The sequence below is a fragment of the Ovis canadensis genome, chromosome X, assembly GCF_042477335.2.
Source record: "Ovis canadensis isolate MfBH-ARS-UI-01 breed Bighorn chromosome X, ARS-UI_OviCan_v2, whole genome shotgun sequence".
NCBI lineage: Eukaryota > Metazoa > Chordata > Mammalia > Artiodactyla > Bovidae > Ovis > Ovis canadensis.
The window spans coordinates 12,552,769-12,560,859 of record NC_091727.1 but is presented as its reverse complement, the minus strand read 5'-3'; the positions used below and the strand labels follow the sequence as shown (position 1 = coordinate 12,560,859).

Genomic DNA, 8,091 nt, shown 5'->3' with positions numbered 1-8,091 from the left:
TTGGAATGCGGAATGAAGCAGGGCAAAGACTAATAGAGTTTTGCCAAGAAAATGCACTGGTCATAGCAAACACCCTCTTCCAACAACAGAAGAGAAGACTTTACACATGGACATCACCAGATGGTCAACACTGAAATCAACACCGAAATCAGATTGATTATAATCTTTGCAGGCAAAGATGGAGAAGCTCTATACAGTCAACAAAAACAAGACCAGGAGCTGACCGTAGCTCAGATCATGAACTCCTTATTGCCAAATTCAGACTTAAATTGAAGAAAGTAGGGAAAACCACTAGACCAGTCAGGTATGACCTAAATCAAATCCCTTATGATTATACAGTGGAAGTGAGAAATAGATTTAAGGGTCTAGATCTGATAGATAGAGTGCCTGATGAACTATGGACGGAGGTTCATGACATTGTACAGGAGACAGGGATCAAGACCATCCCCATGGAAAAGAAATGAAAAATAGCAAAATGGCTGTCTGAGGAGGCGTTGCACATAGCTGTGAAAAGAAGAGAGGTGAAAAACAAAGGAGAAAAGGAAAGATACAAGCATCTGAATGCAGAGTTCCAAAGAATAGCAAGAAGAGATAACAAAGCCTTCTTCAGCGATCAATGCAAAGAAATGAAAAGAACAGAATGGGAAAGACTAGAGATCTCTTCAAGAAAATTAGAGATACTAAGGGAACATTTCATGCAAAGATGGGCTTGATAAAGGACAGAAATGGTATGGACCTAACAGAAGCAGAAGATATTAAGAAGAGGTGGCAAGAATACAAGGAAGAACTGTACAAAAAAGATCTTCACGACCCAGATAATCACGATGGTGTGATCACTCATCTAGAGCCAGACATCCTGGAATGTGAAGTCAAGTGGGCCTTAGAAAGCATCACCATGAACAAAGCTAGTGGAGGTGATGGAATTCCAGTTGAGCTATTTCAAATCCTGAAAGATGATGCTGTCAAAGTGCTGCACTCAATATCAGCAAATTGGGAAAACTCAGCAGTGGCCACAGGACTGGAAAAGGTCAGTTTTCATTCCAATCCCAAAGAAAGGCAATGCCAAAGAATGCTCAAACTACTGCACAACTGCACTCATCTCACATGCTAGTAAAGTCATGCTCAAAATTCTCCAAGCCAGGCTTCAGCAATATATGAACCGCGAACTTCCTGATGTACAAGCTGGCTTCAGAAAAGGCAGAGGAAACAGAGATCAAATTGCCAACATCCACTGGATCTTGGAAAAAGCAAGAGAGTTCGAACTATTTCTGCTTTACTGACTATGCCAAAGCCTTTGACTGTGTGGATCACAATAAACTGTGGAAAATTCTTCAAGAGATGGGAATAGCAGACCACTTGACCTGCCTCTTGAGAAATCTTTATGCAGGTCAGGAAGCAACAGTTAGAACTGGACATGGAACAACAGACTGGTTCCAAATAGGAAAAGGAGTACGTCAAGGCTGTATATTGTCACCCTGCTTATTTAACTTCTATGCAGAGTACATCATGAGAAACACTGGACTGGAAGAAACATAAGCTGGAATCACGATTGCTGGGAGAAATATCAATAACCTCAGATATGCAGATGACACCAATCTTATGGCAGAAAGTGAAGAGGAACTAAAAAGCCTCTTGATGAAAGTGAAAGAGGAGAGTGAAAAAGTTGGCTTAAAGCTCAACATTCAGAAAACAAAGATCATGGCATCCAGTTCCCTCACTTCATGGGAAATAGATGGGGAAACAGTGGAAACAGTGTCAGAATTTATTTTGGGGGGGGCTCCAAAATCACTGCAGATGGTGACTGCAGCCATGAAATTAAAAGACCCTTACTCCTTGAAAGAAAAGTTATGACCAACCTAGATAGCATATTCAAAAGCAGAGACATTACTTTGCCGACTAAGGTCCGTCTAGTCAAGGCTATGGTTTTCCAGTAGTCATGTATGGATGTGACAGTTGGACTGTGAAGAAAGCTGAGTGCTGAAGAATTGATGCGTTTGAACTGTGGTGTTGGAAAAGACTATTGAGAGTCCCTTGGACTGCAAGGAGATCCAACCAGTCCATTCTGAAGGAGATCAACCCTGGGATTTCTTTGGAATGAATGATGCTAAAGCTGAAGCTCCAGTACTTTGGCCAACTCATGAGAAGAGTTGACTTATTGGAAAAGACTCTGATGCTGGGAGGGATTGTGGGCAGGAGGAGAAGGGGACGACTGAGCATGAGATGTCTGGATGGCATCATTGACTCGATGGACGTGAGTGAGTGAACTCCTGGAGTTGGTGATGGACAGGGAGGCCTGGCGTGCTGCACTTCATGGGGTCCCAAAGAGTCCGACACGACTGAGCGACTGAACTGAACTTGCTATTCTCTGGAAAAATCAGTTCAGGGCTTAGAAAAGTTTGTGAGAAGTAAAGAAACAGCTTCAGACGCTGAATTGCCAGGGCAAGAAGAGAGAGTCAATTTCATCTGACAATCCCCGCCTTTCTCTCCAGGTCATCAACATTAATCATAAAGGCATTGAGCAGAGGGCCCCCCAGCCCCTCACGGCGGGAGCAGTAAACCCTTACCATGGATCATCCTCTGGTTTTCCTCCTCCTTCCCCATCAAAACTAGCCACTGACCATCAGTTGGCCCCCTTCCAATAGAGTGGAAAACACAGGACGGTACAAGCACGGAACACAGCCACCCACAGACACGCACGCCAGCCCAGCGGTGGATGTCTGCAGCCCTCGGAGTCCGCACGCACCAGTGGGTCCCTCTGCCTAAGGATGCAGCCAGGTGGGGCACAGCAGATGCCAAGGAGGTTCTGCGAAGCCCGCCAGAGGGGCACGTGGGTGAGTCCATAGGCACACTCAGCCTGACATCCTCTTTGAACTCCGTCTCAATGCACACAGATACACCTGCCCATGGGTGCCTAGGGGGACGGGGGACAAAGAAAAGGGGCCAACCGTGGAGGGGGGGTGAGGAAAGCTCTTGGCCCGGGGCCAGTCGTCAGCCAGACACTCACCTGGCTGCCTTCCCTACTCCACCCGCCACCCAGAAGAGCAGAAGCGGGAGAGCCAGAGCCCAGGGCTGCAGCATCTTCACGGGGTCCTCCTTCCATGACTCCTGCTGCGCCGCCTCGGGAGGGCGTGGAATCCCAGGCGCCCCGGGGCCACCGCCTCTGCTGCCCTCGGCTGCTTCTGCCTCGGCTCCTCCCGGGGCTCGGTCCTCGCTGGCGGGAAGGAGATGCTGGGCAACTGCAGCAGGGGTGTTCGCAGCCTAGGAGATGCTAGGGGCGCCCCTGTGATGGGCACTGTGGCTCCTCTCCTGGTGCGCAAGGGAGGGCGGGGCGGGCCGTGCACAAGTGGCTGGGAACCACCTCCAGCACCACCCACCTTCCTTAGCTCTCTCAGTAAGACACTTCTGCCTTACTTTCTGTGCTTTCATACTCTGCGAGTTTTTCTTCCCAGATGGCAAATCACTGGCGGCTAGACCTGGAAGGTCACCAGGTTCTGGGCGACCCCTTCAGCTGACAAGTGATCTCTCCTGCTCATTTGCAACAGCTTTCCTGACATGGGGGCCGCCAGAGGATATTGTAATATAATAACCAGTGTAGAAATCATGGTAGAAACACCAGTGCTATGTGAGCTCAGAGAATTCACATGGGTATTTAGAGGTTCTCTGTTTTGACAACTTGTTATAATAGAATGAATGACTGGTCCCTCCTGCACCCCCTCCCTGAACCCACACCCTGCAGCTTCATGATGGGCAGAGCCTCTGGTCCCACACTTTGGCTTTGGACGTGGCTGTGTGACTTGTTTGACTAATGTCATAAGGACCAGTTCCAAGCCTAGATGTTAAGACCTGGGCCTCTATTATGGTGCTGAGAAGACCATGCCCCAGCCAGCCTCTTGACTCAAGGAGAATGAGGATCAGGAGAACAGAGCTACTTGGTCAACTGCAGACCTGTAGCAAGCCTAGTGTATACTAGCCAACCCGCAGATGCATGAGTAAACTCAGTCACGGTCAGCAGCACCAGCCAAGCTACTGAGGCTTATTGGGATAATTTGTTACACAGCAGTAACAAACAGTCTGATACACCTGTGACCTGCTATCAGAAATAAAATGAAGAATATAGAGAAAGAGGAGATTTGTCTTGACTGTAAGCTTGACTCCTGGTTACATAATGGGTATATGCTTTAATTCTAGGCAGTGAAATATGCAAAATGGGGATATGGCAGATGCCTGCTTCAAACCATGGACATCCATACTGGAGTAAGCCATGCTCTACTGGATCTTCTGTTTTATGGATGAAGACATCTTAATGGACTCAGTATCCTTGGTTAGTAACCATTTAAGCCTTGAACTGTTCATAGCTAATAGTGACAAGCATTATCCTAAACACTTTACACACATCTTACTGAACACTCACAACTGTGTAGGTTAGGGTAAATAGCTCCCTCATGTTTGAAGCATCCAACTGAGAGGCAGAGAGGTGAAATGACTTGCCCCAGTTCACAAAGCTAACAAGTATAGCACCAGGATTGGAGACCAGCAGGCATCTCCCCCCTGGGCTGTGCCACTACTATACTGACCCCTGTTTTCCATCTTCTGACTCCTTGGTGACTTCAGATGTCAGTGAGTCTCATGAACAAGGTAATAAGATGATCTCTTCAAGGCCATTACTAAAACCCTTTGAAATCTTCATATCATAATGAGCTCTATCAACCAAAAATATCAAAATTGAATGGAAAGAATATAAAGGTATGAATGGTATACCTACCTATGAATGAATGGTATCTTAAAGCAAATGCAAGATTAAATTTGTCTAAGTGTGGGTTTTCCCACAAGCAGATGCTAAGGCAAGGATTTGAGCAGAAGTAGATTGCTGTACCGGAGAAGGCAATGGCAATCCACTCCAGTGTTCTTGCCCTGAGAATCCCAGGGATAGTGGAGCCTGGTGGGCTGCCGTGTATGGGTCACACAGGGTTGGACACGACTGAAGCGACTTAGCAGCAGCAGCAGCAGCAGCAGCAGATTGCTCTACAGGGACACAAAACAGTAGTAGGGGAGTGAGGGAGTGAATCAGGAAGGGAGGAAAACAATAGCAGAAATGTATCAAGTTATCACAGGGCCACTGAAGCATCAGGCTGCCAGCATAAGCCAGAGCCAGCCTAGATTGTGCATCGCCATGGGATCTCACGCAACAGGCAAGGGAGCTAGGGTATTTAGACACCATCTGAATTCAGAGATTGCCTAAAGGGCAATGCCTTCTATCAGGGCACTGATCGCAGGTCTTCTGCTTGCTGAGCTGAGGGCAGAGAAAGCTGAGGGCAGAGAGCTGAGCCAAAGAAAGCCCTTAGTCCTGTAGATGCCAACTGGTGAAGTCCTATTGAAATGTTAAGGCTGGAGGCATGTGGGCAAGGCCCCACAGTGACTGTGACCTAAAGTCTAGAAGTTGAATTGAACTGAGACTTAAGTTTTTACCCATGCCACTTCTCCCCACACATTCAGACCCAAATCACTCCCTCCTCCAAAATCACCATTCTTCAAAAAAGTCCTACTAGAAAATAACAAGCCTCCCACCTGCTTAGCCCTGCATTATCAAGGGTCAAAATTACATCTCGCATAACATTTGTCTGTCACTTTCTAGCTTTAGTTTCAGCATTTTGATGCGGTTTCTGCTTTGTATTTTTCCGAGGTGACTTTTGTTTAATTAAAGGAGGTGACGAACATGACAAGGGGAACATGAAAGGGGAAACTTTCAGAGGAAGTCAAACACTCCTCCGCCAATGCACCCATTATTTCCTGGGGAGAGCTATCAACGAGGGCACGGTCAGGAAACGTGAGGAACAGAGAAGGAAAGCTGGAAATGATGTGCAGCCAGGTGAGAAGATGCAGGACACAAACCGCCACTTAGAGGCAGGTGTTTGTAATAACCACACCGGCAGGGCTGACTTTGAGGAGAACTGCTCTTTAGACGGCCCTATTGCATTCTACAAAGGAAAAGCAATCTTTGATCAGAATCATAAAATCACCCGCCCTTTTTACAGGAATACTTATTTTTTCCCAATGTATTTCCACTTAGCCCCCTGCATGGCACAGGAGTGATGGGGTATTTTTGTGCTTGCTGAATATATACACATAACACACACATAAAGCTTTCAACCCTTATGATCTGCCTGGGGTTGCGATCTAGAAGTTATACTGAAATATCAACACCAGAAGTAAAGCACTGTTGCATGAAAAGGCAGGGTGGGAGGGTGTCCAAGCCAGAGTTTTCAAACTTTAATGTCAATACAAATTACTTGGGGGGTCTCTAGTTAAAATGTTCCCAGGTGGCGCTAATGGCAAAGATCCTGCCTGCATGCAGACGATGCAAGAGAAATAGGTTCAGTCCCTGGTCCGGGAAGATCCCCTGGAGGAGGCCATGGCAACCCACTCCCATATTCTTGCCTGGAGAATCCCATGGACAGAGGAGCCTGGCAGGGGTCGCAGAGTCGGACACAACTGAAGCGACTTAGCACGCACTTGTGAAAATGCAGGTTCTGTCTGTGTGGCTCTGGAATGAGGGCTGAGTCTTGATTACAAAAAGGAACCCAAGTGGTGCCCAGGCAGTTTGCTGAGAACAACTTAGGGCAGTGAGGGTCTAGAGACCACCTGGCCCAGTAGTTCTCAAGTTCAGCTGCATATTGGGATCATCTGGGAAACTGAAACTACTGAGGCCTGTGTCCCATGCAAGGCGAGTCTACTGTCTGGACTATGGCTTGGGCATGGGGACAGTTGGAAACTCCTTGGGTGGTTCTATTGGAGAACCAAGATTGAGATCCATTGATCTGGACCAGCTCTGATATCTTACAGATGGAAAAACTCCATGTGTGAAGCACCTTGCCTGAGGCCGCACCCAGGATGAGTTCATGTCCTTGAGTTTCCATCACATCAGCCCTCCCCTTCAAACTTTACAACATTTTCTCCATCACCAGTCCTACCGAAGAAGAAAATGGCATGGCTTCTTCACCTTCTCCATCAGTTGTACCCCAGCAACATGGTCTAGAAATGGATGTCTTTTCCTAGTCTCTTCCTTTTCATCTCTGCTTGTTCCATGAAATGGGGCAGTGAAGAAGTAAGTGTTAGACTCAATGCAGACACTGTTAAATTCTGCAGGGGAAAGTGTGTCTTTAGGGACCCATTGCTTTCCTTCATCCCGTGCCTCGCAAGGAATCTGTTCTTGGGGATTTAAGGTTGAAAAAGAAATTCCAAACAACTTCAGTTGTGTTTCCTTTTCTCCTTTCCCACCTCACAGCCTCTATCCTTCCCTTTCAATTCCTACCCTCTGTCCTTACTCAAACATTTACCTGAGTGCCACATTGCTCAGTCGTGTCCGACTCTCTGCAACCCCATGGCTGTAGCATACCAGACTCCTCCGTCCATGAAATTTTCCAGGCAAGAATACTGGAGTGAGTTGCCATTCCCTTCTCCAGGGGATCTCCCCGACCCAGAGATTGAACCAGGGTCTCCTGCATTGTAGGCAGACGCTTTACCATCTGAGCCACTAGGGAAGTCCATAAAACATTTACCTGGAAGCTACAAAATGCCAGGCCCTGGTATTTATTGTCCACTAAGTGAGGACACTTGGTGGACATGGGTACACAGATGGTCCCTGGTTACTTTTACTCCATGGTGACATGGGCTGGATAACCAGCAATATAAGGACATATGATCTTTAACAGTAGGACTCTCACCTCTTAGGAAGCAGGAAAAAATGAAGGTAAGATTAAAAGAGGGAAAAAAACCCATCATGATCCATTTTCTCCTCAAATTTTGCCAACTTCCCATTTGAGATTTGGGGAAGAGAAAGTAATTGATATTTGTGGAGTGATTCTGACATGTAAACATTTTAGGCCTCCCTGATAGCTCAGTTGATAAAGAACCCGCCTGTAATGTGGGAGACCTGGCTTCGACCCCTGGGTTGGGAAAATCCCCTGGAGAAGTGAAAGTCTACCCACTCCAGTATTCTGGCCTGGAGAATTCCATGGACTGCATAGTCCTTAGGGTTGCAGAGTCGGACACAACTGAGTGACTTTCACTTTCAAACATTTTAGAGATAGTAAC

At 47.0% G+C, this 8,091-nt stretch overlaps 1 long non-coding RNA gene across 1 annotated transcript; it reads left to right on the top strand.

Moving 5' to 3' along the window:
- Window positions 1–1,524: 1,524 nt before the first annotated feature.
- On the top strand, window positions 1,525–7,243 carry LOC138930149 (uncharacterized). The gene is made up of 4 exons (XR_011446103.1): window positions 1,525–2,831; window positions 4,189–4,321; window positions 5,702–5,866; window positions 6,303–7,243. It is a non-coding gene; the product is annotated as an uncharacterized lncRNA (long non-coding RNA).
- Window positions 7,244–8,091: the final 848 nt, after the last annotated feature.